A 24983-nucleotide genomic window follows, 5' to 3' on the forward strand; every position below is an offset into this window, starting at 1 on the left:
ATGACTGTCACAGGTTTGTGGAGAGCTAACTGTGGAGTGTGGGAGAGCAAGAGTCTAAGCAGGAGAAAGCTCAGTCAAGTACTGAGGAGACCATGACAGCTTAGGGGACAAAACAGAAGGCAGTTTCCCACTTCCCCTAAAGAAAAGTTTCCCCAAAAGTATTTTGGCCAATGTGAATATATGCTTTCCAGAATGTGAATTAAATAGTCAAGTTTCTACTTAGTATTTTAATTTCACTCACATACATATATTTAAATTACATCTACAGAATCAATCTAGAAATATCAATTTACAAATCTTTCCTGTCAATCTCACATTACATGAAGTAATTTTATTCAAACTCATCACAAGCATGTTTGACCTCGGTGTCTTTTTAGAGTCATTTTTTTGGGTCACTTCACACAAACTTTCAAGGCATACCAACTTCACTTTCATCTAGGCCTGTTTTGAGTCCGTGCATAATGCTGTGGCTGAATGTTTATCTCAAGCAACAAGTAGCCATTGGTAAGGATTCAGATTTTAAAGTAGCACTTTCATCTTAATGTAGGTTCCTGGAAAGCAGGGATGTTGTTCTGTTAACTACTGTATCCCAGTGCCTAGAACAGGAATCAGCAAATATGGCTGATGAGCCAAATTTGTGAATAAAGCTTTTGTAAACAAAGTTTTATAGGAACACCACCACACCTGTTCATTTGCATACTCTGTATGGCTGCTTTGCTTGGTAATGACAGAGTTGAATAGATGAAATTATGTGGCTTGCAAAGCCTAAATGTTTACTATTTGGCCCTTTACAGAAAAAGTTGGTTGACCCCTGGTCTAGAGCATTGTCCAGCACATAGTAGGCACTCAGCAAAATTTGGTACGGATTAGATGACTATAAGACAACTCCTTAGGGTCGCCTGGGTGGCTTAGTTGGTTACATGTCCAACTTTGGCTCAGGATATGATCTTGTGGTTTCATGAGTTCAAGCCCCCCATCAGAATCTGCTGCCAGCATGGAGCCTGCTTCAAATCATCTGTCTCCCTCTCTCTGCCCCCTCTTCCCTTGCCCCCCCCTCAAAAATAAATGATCATAAGAAAAAATTTTTAAGACAACTTCTTATTTTTCAAGGGATAATTTAGAGAAAGGAAAAAAAAACACAAACCTTATTTTCTGTGGTATTTGTTGAATTTGTCCTCAAGCGCCCTCCGCACTGGCCCCTTCTAGTGGTTCTTTTCAGGCACTAAGTGGTATAAAAGCCTTTCTGTCTAATTCTTAAGGGAGTGTTTTCAAGGCAGCTCTCCTTCCCTCCGTGGCATGAATAACTCTAAAGACATCACTTCTCTCCTCTGTGCCTCCATTTTCCACAACTTGAAAACAGAGTGTTTGTGGAACTCATGGGTCAAGTGTTTTCAGAGGAAAGGCACTGTAGTTGGGAGTGTATGACTTTTATATCTGGAGAAAGCAAAGGGGCAGGAGAATGGGAAGCCCATATACACATGGAGGGGTGGAAAGGTGGGTCAGCAGCTGGAGCCAGTGGAGAGCAAGGCCCTTGGAAGATAGCATCTTTTGAAAAGGGACGTCTTTCTCCATGTGTTCAAGCCACTCATAAAAGCATGCTTTGAAGGGGTCCTGAGATTCTGTTCCATTCCATGTTCAAAAACTATGTATGAAATTTTCTGATCTTTATAGAGTACACAGGCTCTCTCAGAAAAGAGTTCCCACCAGTGTTCTTATGGAGGTACTTGGAAAGGTTTGCAGGTAGCTCAGCCGGGCTAAGTCTCTGTCAATAGCAGCACTGCTGGATATAAAATCAGCAGAAAGAACTTTAAGCTAGAAAATTGACAGAACGGTGACTGCTTTATTTCTTATTGTAGAGCAAAGTGGAGATTACCTCCCTCTGCTGAAGCAGAATCTAATCTTAGGAGGCAGAGAGCCTACATATTTTATAAATAATTTTTTTGTTGTTGGCCCATTTTATTTTATTTTAACATTTATTTTTGAGAGAGAGAGAGAGACAGAGCATGAGTGAGAGAGGAGCAGAGAGAGAGGGAGACACAGAATCTGAAGCAGGCTCTAGGCTCCAAGCTGCCAGCACAGAGCCTGATGCGGGGCTCGAACCCATGAACCATGAGATCATAATCTGAGCCAAAGTCAGATACTCAACCGACTGAGCCACCCAGGCACCCGAGCCTACGTTTTTTTGTAAGGGCTTCCATCTCACCCTCTCTCTTTTATCTTCTGCAACCTGTAAAGGAGCAGAGAGGAGGTCTGAGAGAAGTGAGCTGAACCCTTTAAAAATATTTTAGCAGCAACCTGTGCAAAAGTACGGTCCTAGGAGTGATTTTCTGTCACCTGAAATAACCTAAGGAGGAGCAAAGAGTAACTGTGAGGGCTTTTGTGCCCAAGCCTGGAGACCTGGAGACAAAGGCCTGCCTGGGAGCAGCCCATCCCACAACACAGTTCCCAGTGAGAAAGCAAGAAGCCTTCTGTTGAAGCCACACTAGTAACTGGGCCCTACTTTCCTCATTAAACATGATCACTGGATGGTAATTAAAAAATTAAAATTAACTCATAATAAACATGAGGACACCTATGGCAAAAAGGTTGTCTTAGTGTGATATCCCCCTGAGGCAGACATGAGATGATGGATTTGAGAACCACAGGCCAGCAGGTGAGTGAGGAAGGGAGACTACGGAAGGAAGGAAGCCAAAAAGTGTCAGATTTCAAGCCAGCTACCACTGTGGCTCAGTGATTGAGTGACAGCTGCTGAGGTGGTATTAGTTCTCCCAGCATCCTGCCCCAAGCAAAGGGATGCAGACATTAGAAGCTGGAGGGGATGGAACACATTAGTATGGTAAGTTCCAATGGATATGGGTAGTATGCCCATAACACCTGCTGCAGAGCCTCTTAATGAGTTTCCTCTCATCTTTTCTTGCCCACATACCACTCCTTCAAATACTTGGAAGCAAGAAGTTGCCTGGGATGGAATAGTGACATCCGCCACATTCACAGGGCTCATTATCTTTTGAATAAATTGCCTCTGTCTAGGGAAATCCCCACATTGTAAATTCAATATCCCCAAAGTAGAACACAAATGCCCAGCCTCCCTTGCAGCTAGGACACAGGCCTAAGATTTAGGCTCTGCCAATCAGGCACACAAAGGTAACACTATTTTAGAAGTGCGCAATGTATGAGCAGGCTGAGGAGCACATCCTTTGTTTCTGGGGAGGGGAGTGGCAGAAGTATGCAGTGTTTGGTGGTGGAGGCAGAAAACCATGAAGGTTTTCCATTAGTTCAGAGTACAATTTCTGGCACAAAAGTGGCAGCAGGGCTAGTGTCCTTAGCACTTCCTAAGGCAGGTAGTGCTCAACAGCTTCAAGGCTTTCCCATCAGGCCAGTCACTGTAGCTGGGTGTAAGTGATCCTCCTATAATCCTGACCCCAAATATGTTTCTCCACACTACCCTTTAATATCCTTTACATCAATCCCTTTCTTGCTTAAATCGGCCAGAGTAGACTCTCTTTTTCATGACTAAGCCCATGACTGATACAGGTGGAAAAAATAAATGGTAAAAGACATAGTGTGACATGGTATATAGCATTTTATAAAAGCATAAAGAAACCCAAAGAAGCCATTTGGTCTCCCCTCTTTCTCATAAAGAGGGTTACCTATAAATCATTTCAAATGAGAAACTAGTTTTCAAGTCCTCAGATAAAATCCTGCACAACCTAAAAAAGTATATCATCAAACCTACAACACCCAATGCCAGAAGGTTCTACAAGGACATACAAGAACTTTTCACAGCCTTTTTTTTTAATGAACTTAAATCACACATTTTTCTCACAGAATTTACCTTTAATGATCTTAATTTTATTATACATGAAGCTGTCAATTGCCAAACATTAGGAAATCATCATTTTCACTGTCTTCGAGTTCACTGTGAGTCACAAAAATTTGAGAAGAAACAAAGATGTCAATATTATATTTAATATAAAAGAAAACTGTTTCCATGTCACATGGGCATCAAAAACACTTGTTTTCAAAAAAGAGATTTCTTCCAGTTTCCTTTCTACTCTCCATCTTTCAAAGCCAAAGGAAGAAGTCAAGAACATTCCCTCAAATCTCTGGATCAAAAGTCAACATGAGGGAGTCCACCTGAATTCCCTTCTTCCCTTGTGAAAATGACATCCCCTGTCAGGGGCATGAATTCATCTTCCTCCAGCTCATAAAGGATGTCTGTCTTCTGATGTTTGTACTTAATGGCAAGAGTGATGATGATGATGATTACATTTGTGTCAGTGGTTTTGAGAAATCATTGGGAGGGCACTGGGTCTCAGTAGTATTGCATTAATATCTTACCTTAAATGTTTTACTCACTGACCTTAAAATCCTTCAAAATTCATATTTTTCTTAGAGATTACAGGAAAATATTATAAATATAACAAGCATAATGTTTCATCAACAAATCAGGTTATACTGCATAGGGAATAAGACTTGGAATCAAACAAGTCTAGACTCTGAGAAATGACCATCCCTTAATTACAACTTGATCCTCCACAGTTGTTAACTACTTACCTTGGGCAAGTCACCTAATGTCTCTTAGCCTTAGTTTCTTCATCTGTATAATGAGGTCACAATACCTACCACTTAGGACTGTTGTGAGGATTAAATGAGATAATATGTAAAGTAAGTAAAACATGCCTGGCATTTAATAAACATTTAGTAGATTATAGCTGCTGTTTTTCTTTTTCTTCTTAACTGGGCATCTATGCATCTGTACATTATTATTTTCTTTTTTTAATCTTTATTTATTTTCAGAGAGTGTGCGCACGCACACATGCAAACTGGAGAGGGACAGAGAGAGGGAGAGAGAGAGAATCCCAGGCAGGTTCCACACCGTCAGTGCATAGCCTGACACGGGGCTCAATCCCACAAACTCTGAGATCATGACCTGAATCATGAGTCGGACACTCAACTAATACACCCAGGTGCCCCAAGTACATGGTAATTTTCAAATAAATATTGTATATATTTCAATGTGAATGAGATTTTTCTTTTATGTATTGGGTTCAGAATTTCACCACATTTTGCAGATTTCATCTTCTGTGATCTACGATATTATCATCCATTTATTAAACTGTTGTGTTGATCATTTCCTTCATCATATCTTCAAATTACTGCCAAAGTTCTTTCTTTTTTTTTTTTTTTTCAACGTTTATTTATTTTTGGGACAGAGAGAGACAGAGCATGAACGGGGGAGGGGCAGAGAGAGAGGGAGACACAGAATCGGAAACAGGCTCCAGGCTCTGAGCCATCAGCCCAGAGCCCGACGCGGGGCTCGAACTCCCGGACCGCGAGATAGTGACCTGGCTGAAGTCGGACGCTTAACCGACTGCGCCACCCAGGCGCCCCCAAAGTTCTTTCTTTTGGTGATGTGATGAGCACACCATCCCACACTTTTAAGTGCCAAAGTGGCTTCTCATCTCCCTGTGGATCCAATTCAAGCTCTTCATCACGTGTAGCACCATTTCCATCCCCCTCCCACAGCCATTCTCCCACCCCCAGCTATATATCAGAGTCCTGGAAGCCCCAAATTATCTTTCTCAGATTCCCTTCCTTACTTAACTACACTCAGGAGCGCCTAAGTGGCTCAATCAGTTGAGCATTCCACTCTTTATTTGAGCTCAGGTTATGATCCTAAGGTCATGGGATTCAACCCTGTCTCAGGCTCCATGCTGAGTGTGGAGCCAGCTTAAGATTCTATCTGTCGCCCTCTCTGCCCCTCCCATGCTCGTGTGCACACGAGTCTGCTCTCTCTCTCTAAAATAAAATAATAAAATAAAAATAATATAATAAATTATTATATTTATTAATAAGAGAAGTAAAGTGTGGAATCATTCCTGATACTAGTGCCCAGAGTTAAGAGCTACCAAATGCTCCCACACAGATCTAGGTAGGACCCTAACACCACTATGGTTTTAAAAGTTGCTCCTCCACTCCCATGCCAAATTTCAAGTTTTTCTGTTGTATACCTCAGCTCAAACTCAGCCCTCCATCTTTATTTATTATTTATTTATTGGTCTCCCTTAGAGTGCAAGCTGATAAAGGGCAGAGAGAGTATCTTGTTCATGGCAGTAACCCATCTCCATAGTACACACACATGCTCCTGGCAAACTGCTTTAGCACATTGTAAGTCCTTCAAAAAATACTTGTTTGCATATCTTTTTAAAGTTAAGCGTTCCTCTGGGGCGCCTGGGTGGCTCAGTCCACTAAGCATCATACTCTTGATTTTGGCTCAGGTCATGATCTTATGGTTTATGAGTTTGAGCCCCGCATCAGGCTCTGTGATAACTATGTGGAGCCTGCTTAGGATTCTCTCATTCCCTCTCTCTCTCTGCTCCTCCCCTGCTCACTCTGTCTTAAAATCAAATTAAATTAAATTTAATTTAATTTAATTTAATTTAATTTAATTTAAATGAAAAACTTAAAGTTAACTGTTCCTCTGCAGAAAAAGGGGAGCCCTCTTGCACTACTGGTGGGAATGCAAACTGGTGCAGCCACTCTGTAGAACAGTATGGAGGTCAAAAAGTTAAAAAAAAGAACTACCCTATCATCCAGCAACTGTGCTAGGTAATTACCCAAAGGATACAAAATACAGATTCAAAGGGGTACATGCACCCCAATGTTTATAGCAGCATTATCAATAGCCAAACTATGGAGAGAGCCCAAAATGTCACGTGATGGATAAAGAAGATGTGGTGTATATATGTATGTATATACAATGGAATATTACCATCAAAAGAAAGAAATCTTGCCATTTACAACGATGTGCATGAAGTTACAGTGTATTATGCTAAGCAAAATAAGTCAAAGAAAGACAAACACCATAGGATTCCACTCGTATGTGGAATTTAAGAAACCAAGCAGATGAATATATGGGACAGGGTAGAGGGGAGGGAAACAAACCATAAAAGACTCTTCAAGATAGAGAACAAACTGAGGGTTGATAGAGTGAAGGAGCTGGGGGATGGGCTAGACGGTGATGGGTATTAAGGAGGGCACTTGTTATGACGAGCAGTGGGTGTTGTATGTAAGTGATGTATCAGTGAATTCTACTCCTGAAACCAAAATTGCACTGTATATTAACGAACTAGAATTTAAGTAAAAATCTGAAAATAAAGTGTTCCTCTCTTTGCATTCATAACACAGCAGATTATTTTGTGCTCAATGCCTTGTTACCTCCAAGCCCAGAACATCAAAAGTGGCCAGTAAAAAATCTTAGAAAGATGTATTTTCAGAACCAGAGACAACCATGCCTTAAATACTATCGTAAAGATGACATCAAACCTGAGACCACAGAGCCCACAAGTATCTTCAGAGACTGAAGGGAACATCACAGGAGGACTCCACAAGTTTGCAGAGAATTCTGCAAGTCATAAGATGTTTGAGACAGGAAGGGCCTTAGGGGTCATATTACCCAACCTCTTTAAGAAACAGGACAAGAAAGGAGAATATGACTTGCTGAAGGTAATCCAGTTGTTCTGTCTGAGAAGGACCTGGAGCCCCCAGCCTCTCTCCACTCAATTCTGTTCTACATGCATTGCCTGGGGAGGTCAAACCACTCTTGGTGGTATCTGGTAAAGCCCTTTCATCCTCTTCTGGACCAATGGGAAGCCATCTGTAAATCTGGCATACTTTACCCAGCATTCCTAGGTGATGACAGGGACAGTGACTTCAGTGAATGGTCTCTGAGCACTCCCTCAGCATCCCCATATCCTGTCCTCTCCACAATCAATCCTTTCTAACCTTTCATTTATCACGCCAGAACTTGAGAGTGAAGTCAGAAGGGGAGAAGGCCACCATGACTGTGTGTTCTCCACACCTCTTCTCCTGCACATAATCTCTGGATAATGATTCCTTTTGCCAAAAGCCCAGCTCCCAAAATAGTGCAGTGCATTGGCCGATATCCAGGAGTTAATAGGGATGGCAGCATTGTGTCTTATGACCTGTTTTAACTGAGCTAATTTAGAATTTGCCTGACCAAGAGTACCATAAAATGTACTCCTCAAGATGAGATTGTTAATTACCACAGGATGACTCGCCTGTTTTGGTGGCTGGGGAGAGCTGGAGGGGAAAGGCTGGTTTCCAGAAATAATCCTTCCCTCCTCAACAAATAGGAATTAAATGTGGGAAAGGGCAAAGGGGATAGACAGAGAGATTCACCCACAGGAACTAAATAGGGTTATAATTAGTTTGTGTGTTTGCAGGTGTCATCTTTCACCCTCCGCTGTGGAGGAGACTGCGGGTAAGCTTAGAATCTTCTGTGTCTCTGGGAGAAGGGCACTGAGATCCTTGGGGCGTTAGAGAAAGAGCTGGAAGCAAGATGACTGCTAGGAGCAAGGCAAGCAAAGTCTCTGTGGTGCAGAGAGACACCGGATGCAATGACCCCCGAATATAACACCGTTTACTGACAGCAGCTCCCTGCAGCTATTACAGGGCTGCCGGAGTGTCCTAATTAGTGAGGGTTGTCAGCACTCCCATTATAATCCCCAGTTGAGTGAGCTAAGTGTTTGTCACAGCCACTTCAAGTCACAGCCTCTGAAACATAGCCTTGAGTGGCCAGTCTCAATTTGTTTTTACCCCATGACTTATTCTAACCACCTCCATGCTTCATATGCATTTCAAACGTATATTTAAGCAGAGCCATCTCATATAAATGGGATTTGATTCCCACAGCTGTCTCATTGCTGAGATGTCTATCATTTTACAAAAATGTCCTCTCAAAGCAACTCTTTCCAAATGTTTCTAAGATATGAGGTATACATTTTATAGCATTTTCTTCCACTTTGCTCACTGTTTCCTCTCAGGCTGGCTCCATACACTGGGTCTTGACCTCACCACAATGGTTCTGAGTAAACAGGAATTTGTTCCTGCCCCTGGATGTATTAGACTGTAGTCTTGTGTATTAGTCAATCAGAAGATTTTGTTCTGTGAATTCATCCTAAGTATGCTCTCCTTAATATTTGTTAATTCATGAAACCCATATGGAATGTGAACTGTGTTAGATATTTAATCTTATTGTTATGCCATAAACCTTTACATGACATGATCTGCCTTAATGTATAGACCAGCCTTATTAAAAGTAATGGGTGTCTTGCATTCTGAATCAAGAGAGCATTTTGAAGGGCAGGAATAAAACTCAAATGAGATGATATATGTGTAAAAACACGATTCATATAGATGCAATCTTGTGAGCACTGCCTCCTTTCTCAGCGAGCCTCTTCTCCACAGCCACAATTCTCAGGAGAGTTCTAGGGTGAAGGGTGAGGAGGGGGAAGCCTTATTTTCTTGAAGTTCCAGACAATACCCTAGGTAAGCATATCAAATGTCAGGCTTCCCTTAGGCAGTATGGAGCTGACCTAGCTTAAGTCTGACACCAAAACCAGTGGCTTTTTAAACAAGTCCAAAAGGTACTAAGAAAACAGAGCCCACATAAATACTTTAGAGATCAATGTGAAATATATTAAAAGTGCTTGATGTGAATTTATCTATTAAACAATGCAGGATCATTAACAATAGTCAAATCAAGTATCATTTCAATTCACAAACCCAAAATCCAACATTTTGAGAAATTTAATAACATTTTTAAACGTTGTATTATGGAGGTTTTCGAACATATACAAAAGCAGAGAAAGTAGTTTAATGAACCCCATGTATCAAACACCTAGCTACAACACTATCAACTCCGGGAAAATCTTATTTCACCCCTATTCATCATCACCACCACTACCCACCAATCCCCAGATAATGTTAGAATTAAATTTAGATATTTCAAGAAATTTAAACAGGCATTTCATCTGCCTTAGAAAATCTACTTGGGGATAGTGTACCAGCTCCTGTTAGTGCTTTGGGCCTATCCCTGCTATATTCACACCCCTACATTCCTCAAGGCCTCAAAACTATCCACAGCCACCAGAGATGTCTTTCAGAGGTGCCTTTAAGCACATTATGAACTTCATCAGTAGCCCAAAATGCCAGTGAGTGACTGGGCACTACAAGGAAGAACAATTACCAGACAATCTTACAACCTCAGAGGCAGCACTACCTACTCAAGGCCTGAGAATGGCCTGCATAAGCCAGCATGAAACAGCATTTCCCAGTCACTAAGGCCACAATGCCAAGTGCTATACTCTCAAAGAACTGAAAACAAGAAAGTATCATCCTTCCCATAGAAAACGTCATTTTCCTGGGGCGCCTGGGTGGCTCAGTCAGTTAAGCGTCTGACTTCAACCCAGGTCACGATCTCACAGTTCATGAGTTAGAGCCCCGCATCAGGCTCTGTGCTGACAGCTTGGAGCTTGGAGCCTGCTTTGGATTCTATGTCTCCCTCTCTCTCTCTCTGCCCCTCCCCAGCTCATGCTTGCACTCTGTCTCTGTCAAAAATAAATAAACTTTAAAAAAAAAAAAGAGAGAACGTCATTTTCCTTAAAAACAAAAACAAAAATAAATATACACATGTAAACAAGTATAGTCTTCATTCTACAGAAATGTATATGAAAAGTGCTATTATTGAAATGAACACCAAAAAAAAATTAATAGAGCTTGTAATGAGATACGGAAAGCTGGAGACTTACATGTCCTCATCACTATTTACATATTTGAGACTATTCTTTCTGGAATCACAATAGGAAAACATTTAAGGAGAAAAAAAAAAACACATCTGCACCCCCTAGAAAGCTACTTAACTTATTCCTCAGGATGTGTAGGAGCTTGAGGGTGTTGACAAATGTGCAAAATAAATATGTAAGGTGGTAATGACCAGTCAGCATTTTAAGGGTCTGAAAATATTTTTTAAATCAATAAGCCCCAATCTTGGCACATTAGCAGCTACTGGTATACTAAAATGGTCTACCTGGAAGGCATGGGAAAGTCAGACATTGTCCAAAGAGAAGCAAACAAGTTTGATTAATGAATGAGATGAGTCTGTACTAAACTTCTAATTTTGCCCATCAAAGCAATGGTGAATCGAGCCATTAATGAGCAAATGTTTGTTTTTAGATGACATTCTAGAAATACACATCAGAGAGAAGGTGCATCCACAGAATAGCTAACTTGGAAAGATTGGACAAATTTAGTAGGAAAAAGGCAAGAAGAACTTCTTAATCAGACTTTGTCAATCATCACCCAAACCACAAGGAGAATGGCAATACCATAACCAGGCCTTGTCAGCAAGGAAAGCAGAGGTGAAGGAGCCCCAAGAGTTAAAACCTTGTTTACTATGTCTAGAGGTAGTGCAATCTATATACCAATCACTGAAGTCATTTAAAGCTTGCCTGTTGCTGACAAATGTAGATGGACAGATATGTAAAGATGATGCGTCATGAACTACAGCTGATGAATTTCCTGCAGAAGCCCCTGTACTCACATCAGAAGTGTCAAGAGGTGACAGAACTACATCACACTGAGTCTGGCAGTTTAATTTGGTGTCGGCTATTAGTGTTGACTCTCAGCGCTATTGCCATTCAGTGTTTCGCTGGCAAGGTGACACAGCCTCAGAGATTGCTAAATTTCTTTGTTGAGTGAAAGAGAGGTTGCCTGGTTTGCACAGTAATCCCTTGCTGAACAATAGGGACTGCAGAGGGGCAGGGAGAGGAAACAGGGAGAAAAGGAATTTATTTCACAGAGCATGCCTTAAACTTCCCTTGCACAATTTCAGGTAAGAGTCTGATGGTTTTGTTGGGTAAAAAAACAAATGTCTGGAGCAAGGATGATTTGTGTTGATGGTCTGGCTGACTTAGAAGCTACTGAATGCACTGGCATGATGGAAGTACTCTCCTTACACTGGTCCCAGTCAAACCACCACATTTGCTCAGGAAGGAGGACTTCATGAGCTGCTCTGACCTCTGAGTGTCACCCATCGAATCCAGTTCTCTTCCTGTTCTCCTGGCCCCACGCTTGTGGGGCTTTGGCAGTGTACCCAAGGACACTTCAACCTTCCTTGGTTGCCCTTTCTCCAGAAAAAAGAGAAATACTGCCTGTATCCTACCTCCCTCCCCACTCCATGCCACTGCTGGCAGGGTAAGAAGGTATGGAGTACAGGCCAGGGAAGCCCTGGAAAGTCCACACTGTTTAAGGGAAGCCTGACATTGACTGAAGGGAATTTGGTCAAAGGCTAATAACAGATAGCTCCTCCTCCACTCTTCCCAGAACAGCACTACCACACAACATGGAGGCCACAGGAAGGTGATGAGGATTACCAGCTCCTAGGATATACCCTTCCAGAACTGTCTGTGGGACTAGGGCAGCAGGGTCAGGGGTAGGGGGCGGCTGGAAGAAACATGGAGAGGAACTTATAGTCATTAATAGTAAAATAATCTCTGTAGCAACAAGAAAAGCATGACTCAAAGTTTAAGCAACTTGTCCAAGGTAGCAATTAGAATTAGAGTAGGCCAGGTGCCTGAGTGCCTCAGACAGTTGAGCAGCTGAGCAACCAACTTCAGCTCTGGTCATGATCTCACGGTTCGGTTCGTAAGTTCAAGCCCTGCATTGGGCTCTCTGCTATCAGTGTGGAGCCCATTTTGAATCTTCTGTCTCCCTCTCTGCCCCTTCCCTGCTTGCTCGTATGTGTACTCTCTCTCTCTCAAAAATAAACATTTTTAAAAAAGAAAAATGAGAGTAAGGAAAAGAAAAAGCACTGTAGGAGCTCTATCTTAAAAGAACTAGAACAGATTGCAATGTTTCCTAGCACCTGCACTACCACACTGGCCAAGAGCCTGCTCACAGTACTCTGCTCCTTACATTTTCATGGAATTTTATACTTGTCTGTAGCTTTTACGCCCATTATCTCATTTGAGTCTCATTTATTGCCTGAAGCCACTCCCAGAAGCCACCCTCTGGTTCTGAGCTCTTCCAATATTGCAACTGCCACCCACATGCTTCTCTTTTATAGAAGAAAGCTGCATATTCCAGGACAATTTCACCCAGTGCCACGGAGCTGACCAATCAGAAACTATCACGATAGCATAACTCAGACTTTCTATGGTGAAAAAGGTAAATTTCTAAGAGGAAAATACATAGGTGAGTCCAAGGAAGTCTGTACAAACAAGGAATGTCTGGGATAACTAAAACATTAAAAAAAAATTTAATATTTATTTTGGGGAGCACACACATGGGAAGGGGTGCAGAGAGAGGGAGAAAGAGGATCCTAAGTGGACTTTGTGCTGACAGGCTGACAGCAACAAGCCCGATATGGGGCTCAAACTCATGAAACGAGATCATGTCCAGAGCTGAATTTGTAAGCTCAACTGAATGAGCCACCCAGGTGCCCTGATAACTAAAATATTTTAAAAGAACATCCTCGGAGCGCTTGGGTAGCTCAGTCAGTTAAGCCTCCGACTCTTGATTTCGGCTCAGGTCATGATCTCACTGTTTGTGAGATGGAGCCCCACATCAGGCTCTCTGCTGTCAATGTGGAGCCTGCTTAGGATTCTGTCTTCCTCTCTCTCTGCCCCACCCCTGCTTATGCGTGCTCGCTCGCTCTCTCGCTCTCTCTCAAAATAAATAAACATTTCTTTAAAAAAAAAAAAAAAAGAACACCCTCAATTCAATCTCCAATCTAAAATCCCTGGAGATAAAAATTCACAATGATAGTATTCTTACGGGTTTTTTTTTCCCTGTGAACATTTCTCCAGTGGAAGGATCCCGTGCATTTGATTTCTGCTTTCTGAAAACATCTCCCTTTTGTAAAAGTTTCAGAAAGATCCTGTAAGAGATATCAGGCTATATAGCTGGACGTAATGTACAGAGCAAAGACAGTGAGAGTCCCCACTCCACACTGGTCACCCACCTGTAATATCGCGTCCATCTGCAGAAGCGGCACTTCGTGAGGGGTATTGGCCAGTGGAACGCGTCCACAGGAAAGTAGCTGGGGCGCTGTGGAGTCGACATTACAGTGCGTGGTTGAAGCGCCTTGGCCGGAGAATATAGGAATAAGTACAGTCTAAGTCTTCAATCAGTTGGAGAGTTGCCAGGTGAAAACTAAGAGATGTTTATAAAAACGGGTTTTTCCTGCACTACCCACAGAGGGGGTCCACATGGCATTGTTCTGGTTTTCTGCGGTAACTTAAAAGGAAACGCACGATATCCAGAGCCCTTGATGCAAATAAAGGAGAATATCCTCTAATTCCTTGCAGAGGAGCCCACTTAGGTGGCACCAACCTTGTTTCCCAATGGACCATCCATCTGCAAAAGGAAAAATGATGGCACTACGGCATAAATCTGAAGAGAAGCTGAAAGAAGCCTCGGCTGACAGCTTGTGGCATTTTTGCCACTGAAAACCTGGCTGGTGTCACTGTTGTATCCTCCAGAAAAACTGGCCTGTGGGCTGCGCTGAAATGAAGTTTGCTACTGCTACTGGAGCCACTCCGGTTGTCTGCGCTGTTCAGCCCCGGAAGTCTCATTAACTGGATCCAGGCAGCCTCCGGGGAGCCAAGACTTCCACTGGTTACTGATCTTAGGGCTGACCACCAGCCTCTCGTCTAATGTTAACCCCGCTACACGGCCGGCCGTGTAACACAAACTCTCTTCTGTGCCCCCGCGGGCAGTGCCACCCTAGGCCACAACAAGGACGCTCCTTCAGCGTGTCTGAGGTGGTGGTTCTCCGCGGGAAGTTCTGCGCATGCGTGGCACCACCCTCTGAACTCCCGCGGAAAGTCACACGTGATCTCTTTTGTAGGCAGATCCTGAAGAGATTGAAAAGAAAGAAAGAGCAAGCCCCTCCCGAGAAGACTGTGCCAAGGTGGAATTTCAGGGAAAATGAACTGCTTCACCTCCAGAATTTACTGCTACTCGACCCTCAGTCTCAGACTGGTCTGAGGACGGGCAGGTTCCCTCCTGAGGACTGGAGCGCTCAGCCTGCTTCTGAGGGACTGGTCCGCAGCTCCCGCCTCACAGGCCACTGCACCGGTAGGAACAACCACTGAGTGAGTGGTCTTAAACTGTTCTTCCACAGACTCTTAAGCAGAAAATGGAAATGAGATTGATGGAAAATAAACAGTTTCTTAAAACAAAAACAAACAAACAAACAAAAAAACCCGCCAGAGTAAAGCCCAAACAGCGAAAGTTTCAGAAGGGAAAATATGAAGTAAGAAAGACCTAACTAGTGGCTAGACTGAATTGAAATGAGCCGACTCAGGAGGCCATGAGTTGCCTCCACAGGGAGGATAAGTGCTTTGGGGAATATCGTAGACGGATCTGTTCATCACATAAGGAGTTGGAGTAGTTATTGCTCAGGTCCCTTCCCATCTAGGTGCCCTGGAATCTTCTCAGGCCATAAAGTATTATAGAAGAATGAAGGAACTCAGACATTACATGTCCTGACCAAGGGTGAGGAATAAACCGTTGTACTCTATGAGGTAGGAAAGGTCGAGATAAGGAAAATGACTCAGTGGGCCCCTCCTAATGCTTCTCCAAGCCTCCAGGTTTTCTCCCTATTGTTTCAGAGAGGTGTCTAGGGAAGACACTGCTGGTGAGGAAGGTCCACCTTCTTCCAAATCTGACTGGATTCAACTGGTTAGTTTTTTCTCAAATGAAGAAACAATATCTACCTTTTAGGGAGGTTGAAAGTTTGAGGGTCTGGAACATACAGAATATAGTAGCCATTTCTGTCCTGTTTCCTCTGCTGTTTAGAAAGGGTTCTCACAGACCACCTGATCGAACCTCTTCATTTTTTTTAGGCGAGGAAACTAAGAGCCAGAAAGGTCAACTGTGACTAGCAGAGCTGGGCCTTGAGCATCGGTCTCCTGGTGTTTTATCCAGTGGTCTTTCTTCCACCAAAGACCATTTTTATTCACTGGGGATACAAATACCAATTTCTCCAACAAATCAATGGCATGGAAAGTGAATAGATTAAAAGAGATATAAAAGAATCAGCTAAATGCACTGGTTGGAACTTGTTTAAATTGTGATTCAAAAAAACCAGTTGGAAAAATATATTTTGGAGACAGCAAAACTGAGTATGAACTAGGTTGCAGATAGGATTATTTACTGAAATTTGTATTCAATTTGATAATGGTATCAGGCATATATAACTTTTTCAGTGTGAATGCATATTGAAGTATTAACAACTTTTAAAATATGATGCATGGGATTTGCTTTCAAATACCACAGGAAAATGGTGGGAGGTAGTAATGGATGAATTGAGATTGGTAAATGTTGGTAATTGTTGAAGCTGGGTAATGAGTACATGGGGGTTTATTAAACTATTCTCTCTACTTTTGCGTATACTTGAAAATGTACATATTTGAAATGTTTAAAAAGAAAAAAATATTAATCCAGACTTAAAGCTGAGAAGTTGAAACCACAACCTCTCTCCTGTCTCCAGTAGAGCAGTAATGGGGGTGGGAGTGGGAAAGGTTGCCAAGGCCTAGATCACTGCTGCTCTCCTGAGTCTTTCACTCAGCACCCCCTACCTTCTCACTGAAGATGCTGGGGACAGGTGCAGGAAATCACACTGTGCTTTATATACATTTATCCCTCACACTCATCTGATGCACAATACCATGGTAAATACCAGATATGGTGTTAGCATTCATCAGTAGTTTATGTCACCAATTCTCACCCTCCCTTTGTGGTGTATCTTCTTCTACACACACACACACACACACACTAGGAACCATCAACAGTACAGGAACCCATTTTGTTTCTGTATTAATCACAAGGAGGAAGACCTACATACCATTGGATCCAAATGGAAACTTACCTGTAATATGGAATCAGAGTGTGGTTTGGCTTTGGACTGCAGTCCCTTCCCCTGTTAATTCTCTCAAGAGATTTGAGTAATTTGGGCTTTCATAATTAAAGAAGTTATGTCTTTGTGGGAACATATTGAAACACCTTTCAACTTGAATATATTTACCACTGGAATCTTGATCTAATAGCTTATAATAGTGACTCCAAGGGCATTTACAGGTCTCCATCTAGTGACTTTATGAAAGGGGTTAGAGATGGAGAAGGGCAAAAGAGAAACACACACACACACACACACACACACACACACACACACACACATACACACACACATAGCCTTGGGAAATTTCTTAAAATGATCAGGACTATTTACCTTCAACCAAAAAGAAACTTACCTTGATCCTAACACATTTGCTCCCTTCCAGGTACTAACCATCCCCATCTCTTTTTACTGCTGTCATCTTTCTAGTCCATCAATGATGCTGTCAGCCATCACAGAGATCACTTTGATAAGTCAGAAATTTGTCAAATATTATTGTGGCCAATATTATTACAGAGGAAATAGGGAGAGAAGCATGACTCAGGTTTGGACTCCTGGAAGTAGAGCATGGAGGCATGAAATCATGGGGTTTGATTCTAGGACCCCACATACTGAAAGAAAGCGTTCATTAATAATTGTTAAGGAACACACCTCTAGGCCCTATTCCCCTGTAATGCAGACCCGGTGCAGGTTGGTGTTAGTGTGAGTGTGGGAATCACATCTCCCCCTTCTTTGTGTCTCCCACAAAATTCAGCACAGTACTTAGCACCTCATAAGAACTCAACAAGTGATTAATAGATTGAATTAGAGAGTTGCTGTTTGCAATCTCGCACCAGACACAAGATTCCCAAGATTCACCATTGCTAGTGCCCATGGAAATTTATCCTGCTCCAAACTATATACTAATGCAATGGTTTTCTAACCCTTAAGTCTCAAAAGTATGATTTACAATTGGAAAAAAATAGAGGTATTTTTTATCCAATTGCATCTTTCAGTTTAAGATACTGTATTAGACTGAAATAGTGATTATAACTGTAAATCAAGAGATTATCTCTTCTGGACTCATCCCATTAGTTACAACAAAGCCCCATCATTAAAGACTTTACTGCCTTACTGGGATAGAACTTGTGATGAGTGACAGACTTCCACAACTGGCTTAGGGAACCAGAATCATTCATTGAACCAAAGGAAAAGGACATCAAGGAAAGAAGAAATCATCAAAGACTAACTCTCTTAGCTCATTGTTTTTTCCTTTCCTTGAGTCAGACCACTAGCATCTCTCTTGGAAATGAGATAACAGAAGACGGACTTGAGTACTCAATGATTTCAGTGGGTCTGCAGCACTTATTAAGCACTGATTGTATACAAATCCTTCAATGGCATAGCTGTAGCTGAAGAACCCACTGCAGACCTGGCCCATGTAGGCTTTGCATGAGAAGCTTATTGTCTTGTCAAGAAGCCCTAAAAGAGAGGAGAAGTGTTTTTCAAAATAAACAAAAAGTGGCATAAAAACTGGGAGAAAATAATAAAATGCAAATGAAATACCCAAAGGACAGGGAGAGTTAGATTAAGGCCACAATTAAATTGACATAGGCAATAACAATTCCTTCCATTTGTACAATACATTTGAAAACAATACAGTTTTCACACCCATTACCTCTTTTAATTTTCAAACAATTTTATGAAGTAAGTTTTATCTTCCCCAATTTCTCAATGAGAAAACTGAGTCCTGTGTAAGTAAAGTGATGTGTCCAAAGCCCCTGAGCTAATAAGTAGCAAAACTGAACAGAAAATAACTCAGTTCTAATCTGCTGGATTCTAGCCATTGCTGTTTCCATTTACCCACATTATCACTCAGTGTTGTGTATCTGTGCAGAGCTCTCCTTTTACAAAGTATTTTCACAAGGGCTTCATCATTTGGTCCTCTCAGTAGCCTGATGAAAGAGGCAGAGCAGAAACTCCACAGGAGAGCAAACTAAGAAGTTGGTGAACTTTCCTGCCTGAAGTCTCCCAACCAGTGATTGTCAGTGCATCCTGACTTCCAACACAGGGACCATATCTAACTGTGATTTTATGGCAGGGGTGAGCAGGAGAAAGGACAAGTGCAAATGAGGGCAAGTGCACTTTCATTTCTTCCTGGATCTGTACCTGCAGGTAACAGTTCAAACCCTGAGACCAGAAGAGGAGAGGGACTAAGATACAAACCAGCCTGTTCTCCCAGCAGCTTACTTGCTTTTCAGAGTATCAGGAGTGGTGGGGGTTCCTTATATATCCCCCATAACCCAAATCACCCTGGACCCCTTTGCTGGATCAAGACAATGGAGTTGGATGGTGAATTTAAATCGTGTCCCCAGCTCCCAGCGCTAACTTGTCTAGCCTGTCAGTGGAACTGCCACAGCCTCCCTTGTTTTGCATGCCCTCTGTGAAGATGAAGAGAGAGAGAAAGATAACCCCAGGGTGAGCAGGAGAACCACTTTGGGAAATGTATTCCCGCAGCACCCGCGAAAGAGCAGGCTAATTGGTTCCAGAGGCGGCAGCGGAGGCAGCACAGGCAGGTAGGATTGCGCGGTCCTTTATTGACTGGTGCAGTCACTTGTTGGGAACCCGTGTTCATTAGCTGTGTGTAAAGTGATATTAGAGGAGAGACGCTGGGTTCTGTGCTGAATGATTGAGCGCCCTACCTGATGGGAGGTGCATTATGTAAAAGCGCCTGTGAGAGTAATCGAGTTACTTAAGTGGATGTGTTGAGCGTATCTGAGAGAGTGCTGCCTCGAGAATGCAAGATCAGGGGGCGTTGAAATGTGAAAGGCAACTCTCCGTGAACTGAAATAAGCCCTAGACTTGAAGCTGCACATCTCCTTCTGAGTCTTCCCACTTTCCCTATGCTAACTCTTCAGGTTTCTGGGCACACGTGGGTCAGTGAGCATCAGGATCTGTTTGTCTAGCAGACAGACCCAGGAGGAGAGTGGAGAGGCCAACTTTTCTTCCTTCAAATCTTCCTTAGTCCTCTCTGTGACATGAGGAACCTCATTGGCTAATCCCTAGGTTTTAAAAGAGTCCAAGAAATGCTTAAAAAGCTACTAAACCAGTGATATCTCATAGCATGTTGCTGCTCAGGTGAAAAGTGGCAGTATTTGCCTCCACACCCCTAATGTTTAGAGGTATAGAAAGGAGAGTCTGGTTAGCATTGGCCTTGTCCTGAGATCAAACAAGTACAGCAACCCCCACAATGGGGTGTGTCAAAGGGCCACACCTCCATCTCTGTGGCTCCACAAAGTGATGGTCATCAGTGCCCTTCTTTTCTCCCTCATTCATTACCTTCCAAACACCCTTCCTCTTCTCTTAACCACAGCTTCCCGGTGAGGCAGTGACGTTCACACAAAAGCATTTCTCTGACCCTACCCCCACCCACTCTATAGGACCTGCAGACTCTTCTAGTTCTTCCTAAATCATCCCAAGAATCCCAGAGTCGTTTCCTAGGTGCTCCAAACCAAACTAGTGGGCTACCAATGTCCCCTATCCCTATAACACAGGGTTATAGGTGGTGTCTTTATGACCTCTTGCACAAAAAGTAGTGCCTGTGTACATCCTAGTGTCTAGGACTCTGTATCTCTTATGCAAATAGACCATGGCTGGGTCTACACTTCCCAACCCAGTTCCTCCAAACATGACACATTCTAGGGAGAACAGAGCTTCAGCTCATGCCATGACCCAGACCACTTTCAATGGCTCCTAACCACCTATACAATGCAACCCAGATTCTTCAGAATGGCATTCAAAGCCCCAGTCACTCTGCTTCTACTTCAGCTCATCTTCCAACTCTGTCCTCCCACTCAGATCATCATACCCCACCCCCCATACACACCACTTGCCTTTCACTAAACACACTTGAAATTGCTACCTGCCATGGGCCTTTATCCTAAAGGTCTCCTGTAACTGACCTGCCTACCCCTCCACCCACTGCTGCTTTTCAAAATCCATCCTGTCAACTAGCAAGACCCAACACGGGCTTTCCTCTTCTCCTCACAGACCAGGTTACATCATAGTCAGTAGTGTGTGTCCCTACCTCAAGTGTGCATCCTGAGGGCAGGGTCCCCATCTTATCTATCTAAATCCCTATTGTCAATAACAGAGTGCTTTGCACATAGTGGGACTCAATAGTGGATTGAAGAGGCTGTAGGCATCTAAAAAATGATGCCTGCTGAAAATAAATCATTTACATCCTAATTATGAAAATATTTATCTATTTTGTTTCTTTTACCTGAAGGTGCTCAGGGAGGAGAAGAGGACCCAGAAATGTCAAGATTTGATAGACAAGGTTAGGATTGGGAAATGCCTGAAGCATGCCCTGGGGGGCACCCACATTTATATAAAATGGGAACCAGAGAGGGGCGCCTAGGTGGCTCAGTCAGTTAAGCATCTGACCTCAGCTCATGTTATGATCTCCCAGTTCATGGGTTCAAGGCCCACGTCAGGCTCTGTACTAATAGCTTGGAGCCTGGAGCTTGCTTTAGACTCTCTCTCTCTCTCTCTCTCTTTCTCTCACTCTCACTCTGCTCCCCCCCCCCACGCTCTGTCACTCTCTCTCTCAAAAAATAAATAAAACATTAAAAATTATATTAAATAAATAAAATGTGAACTAAAGAAAACAAAGAAAAAGGAGAAACAGTGGAGAAAGGAGATAGTCAAAACAAAGGAGCACATCACCAACTCTCCTAGGAGGATTGACCCCGACACTAACAATTCATGCTAGTTGATAGCCTTCAGCCTTTTTTATTTCAACTGTTTTTCATAGAACAAAGAGAAGTTGGAATCATCAAATATTAGAATTACATAATCTATCCCCTTCATTTTATAGAGTCAGAAATGAAGGCTCAGAGAGGCAAATTGACTCCCCCAAGGTCATATACCAATTAGCAAAGTCAGAACTAAATCCCAGGTCTCCTAACATGTGCTTTTTTTTTTTTTTTTTTACAAATATTATAGTCTTTTCTTCCCACTTGTTTAACAAAGAGAAATGGGAATGAAATTAAAGGATGAGGAAGGATGAGGCAGAGAAAGAACTAAAAAAGAGTATTCATTCATAAATCTTGGCTACACTCCAGTGCTCCCCCAAGAGTGGAAGGCTTTTGTAAATTCCCTTGCTTTCATGAAAAAGGACAAGAAGACATGGAATTCACAAGTGACTGTGTATCCAGTTGCTGAATATCAGCCCCCGCCCAACTATGTACAGACCTCCAATCCTCCTCGCTAGAATCTTGACATTATTGTCCTTAGCACTGGTCTCCAATCCTGCCAGACTTTCCTCTCTGATTTATTAGCACAGATCCAGCACTCTAAAAACATAATTATTGCATTTTGAATGTATTTCCTATCTATAGGCTGCAGGGGCTTAAGCGGCACATAAACTCTTCTGACACTGAATTATATACTGGAAAACCAAAATTGTGCATTCTGCAAAACCAGCCTGATAGCTGGATGATCTGATGTCTTGAAGATTCAGGGTGACACTCATCAACATCTGCCATATGAATGATGACAGTAATCAATTTTAACATAAAGTACACAATTTACAGCAAGGAAGGAAGCCTCGTGGATCTTTCTTAATCATCTTAATATGGACTATTTCCTGAGTTTTAAAATATACCTCCAGATTCTCACCGTTGATCTAGAGAGAAACTATGGAATTGTTTTGTGACATTACTAATAAAAGGGAAAACAGAGGAGTTAGGTATCATGTTTCCAAATGAATTGTGTCTGAGCAACAGTTAGCATTAAGCATGGGTCCCTCAAGCTTATCCTTCTACCACCCCTTTATATCACCTTTAAAACTACAAGTGGATTAATGCCTTATACTCCTCACAGTCTCTGGGCCCCTCTGGGATTCCAAGGCAGCCTTGGGGTATAGTGACTTAGGGCTCTTTCCATCTCTTCCATGTGTTTGCTGTGCAATCATGAGGAAATAGTTGTCTGTGCCTTGGTCACCTCAGCTACAAAATGGGGATAACACCCATCCTGTATTGGTTTTCTAGGGCTGCCATAACAAAATACCACAGGCCACATAGCTCAAACAACAGTATTTATTTTCTCACAGCTCTGGTGACTGAGTCCAAGATCAAGCTATTGACAAGGTTGATTTCATTCTGGGGACTCTCTTTTGCTTACAGATGGCTGCCCTCTCCCTGTGTCCTCACACAATCTTTTCTCTGTGCTCACACATCCCTGGTATCTCTCTGTATGTCCAAATTTCCTTTTCTTGTAAGGTTACTAGTCAGACTGGCTTAGAGCTCACTCAGATGGCCTCACTTTAATGTAATCGCCTCTTTAAAGACCTTATCTCCAGAGGTGCCTGGGTGGCTCAGTTGGTTAAGCGTCCAACTTCTGCTCAGGTCATGATCTCACAATTTGTGAGTTCAAGATCTGTGTCGGGCTCTGTGCTGACAGCTCAGAGCCTGGAGTCGGCTTTGAATTCTGTGTCTTCCTGTCTCTCTGTCCATCACCTGCTTGTGCTTTGTCTCTCTGTCTCTCTCAAAAATAAATAAACATTAAAAAATTTTAAAATAAAAGACCTTATCTCTGAATAGGATTACATTCTGAGTTACTGGCAGTTAGGACTTCAACAAATAAATTTGAGAGGGACACAGTTCAGTCCATAACACTCCCACACTGTGATGTGATCATAAGAATTGAATGCAATAATGGATATAAAGTAGCTAACATAGTGTCTCTGTATACTAAATGCACAGTAAACACCAGCTATTAATATTATCATCATCTCTTTTGATAATATAATTTTGAGCTTTAAATAAAATTCAGAGCTCATCATGCATGTTTCTTGTTTGGGAACTTTGCAGTCTTTGGGAGCTTTTGGAAAGAATAAAGTTCTGAATACCTCTTCAGAACCTGGTTTGACCTATCTTTCCTACCTTAATCAGTTCTTCACATACCTAATGCTCTCTGTCACTCCAAACTTGCTGCTGTTCTCCAGACTTGCTGGCTCCATCACACATATGGATACCTCTCTCTTCCACTACACAGCCTTTAAGACTCACACTAAATTTCACCTGTTTTGTGAAACCTTTCCCCTAAACCTTAGTCAAAGTTAGGTTTTCTTATCTAATTATACAACCAATTCTCTTTCATATAAATTTACAATATCATATATTGCTTTGTATTTTAACTATTTGCCTATGACTATCTGTGGCTTATTTATCCTTTTTCACACAGACGAAATTATATTGGAATATAACAAAATGTATTGTAATTGAATAAAATTGTGTTAGAAGGAAGAGAGGAAGTGAGAAAAGGCAGATAAAAGAAGATATAGAGGAAAAAAGAAAGAAAAGAAGGAAAGAGGAAGGGGGAAAAAGGGAGAAAAATCCAGCAAACCAAACCTGTGAAAAAGTTAAAAACAGCACAAAGGAAGCCAGAGGTCAAGTCAAAAGACTAAGCTCACCCTGTCCCCATTGATGCAGTGTACAGACAAGACCAAAATTATCAAATAGACAGGAAAACAGATGTCACTAAAGAGGCAAATCTTTTTCAAGAGCATCTATACTTCCATTGGCAAAGTTTTAACTTCAAAGTTGGTGGAAAGCAAAGACTGGAACCTTACTTTCCCTGGAAGATCTAGTCCAATGTGTGCTTAATAAATTTGAAATGGAGAGCTCTGCTAACCACTTCTGGTTTGGTGCTGCCCAATTTGAATTGATTTTTGCTCAAATTATTAAAATTTTTCTTTTTTTTAAATATAATTTACTGTCAAATTGGCTTACATACAACGCCCAGTGCTCATCCCAATAAGTGCCTCCTCAGGGCCCATCACCCATTTCCCCTCTCCCCCACCCCCCATCCACCCTCAATTTGTTCTCTGATTTTAAGAGTCTCTTGTGGTTTGTCTCCCTCCCTCTCTGTTTGTAACTAATTTTTTCCTCTTCCCTTCCCCCATGGACTTCTGTTAAGTTTCTCAAGATCCACATATGAGTGAAAAGATGATATCTGTCCTTCTCTGACTGACTTATTTCACCCAGTATTAAAATTTTTCATATGCCTCAGTTTATCTTCTAGCAGTTCTCTTGTCAGAAGAGGAAACCAAAAGAGACTCCTGATAACCCCCAAGGGCAGTGAGCAACCAGACATATAGGTGCCTGTTGAGCCTCTTGAGCTTACTGCTTTCTCACTGTCTCTGTAGGTAGTGGATAAGTGTCTTTCGGAT

The 24983-nt window shown here is 42.2% G+C and overlaps 1 long non-coding RNA gene across 1 annotated transcript in view; it reads right to left on the bottom strand.

Annotated features, from left to right (window-relative positions):
* The window catches only part of LOC123385934, a 74392-nt gene extending 59628 nt beyond the window's left edge, over nucleotides 1-14764 (bottom strand). Inside the window, exon 1 of the long non-coding RNA XR_006599224.1 lies at nucleotides 13829-14764. This is a non-coding gene — a long non-coding RNA (uncharacterized LOC123385934). The remainder of the gene's footprint in view (nucleotides 1-13828) is intronic.
* Between the last annotated feature and the right edge of the window lie 10219 nt (nucleotides 14765-24983).

The sequence above is a fragment of the Felis catus genome, chromosome B3 (assembly GCF_018350175.1).
Source record: "Felis catus isolate Fca126 chromosome B3, F.catus_Fca126_mat1.0, whole genome shotgun sequence".
Classification (NCBI taxonomy): domain Eukaryota; kingdom Metazoa; phylum Chordata; class Mammalia; order Carnivora; family Felidae; genus Felis; species Felis catus.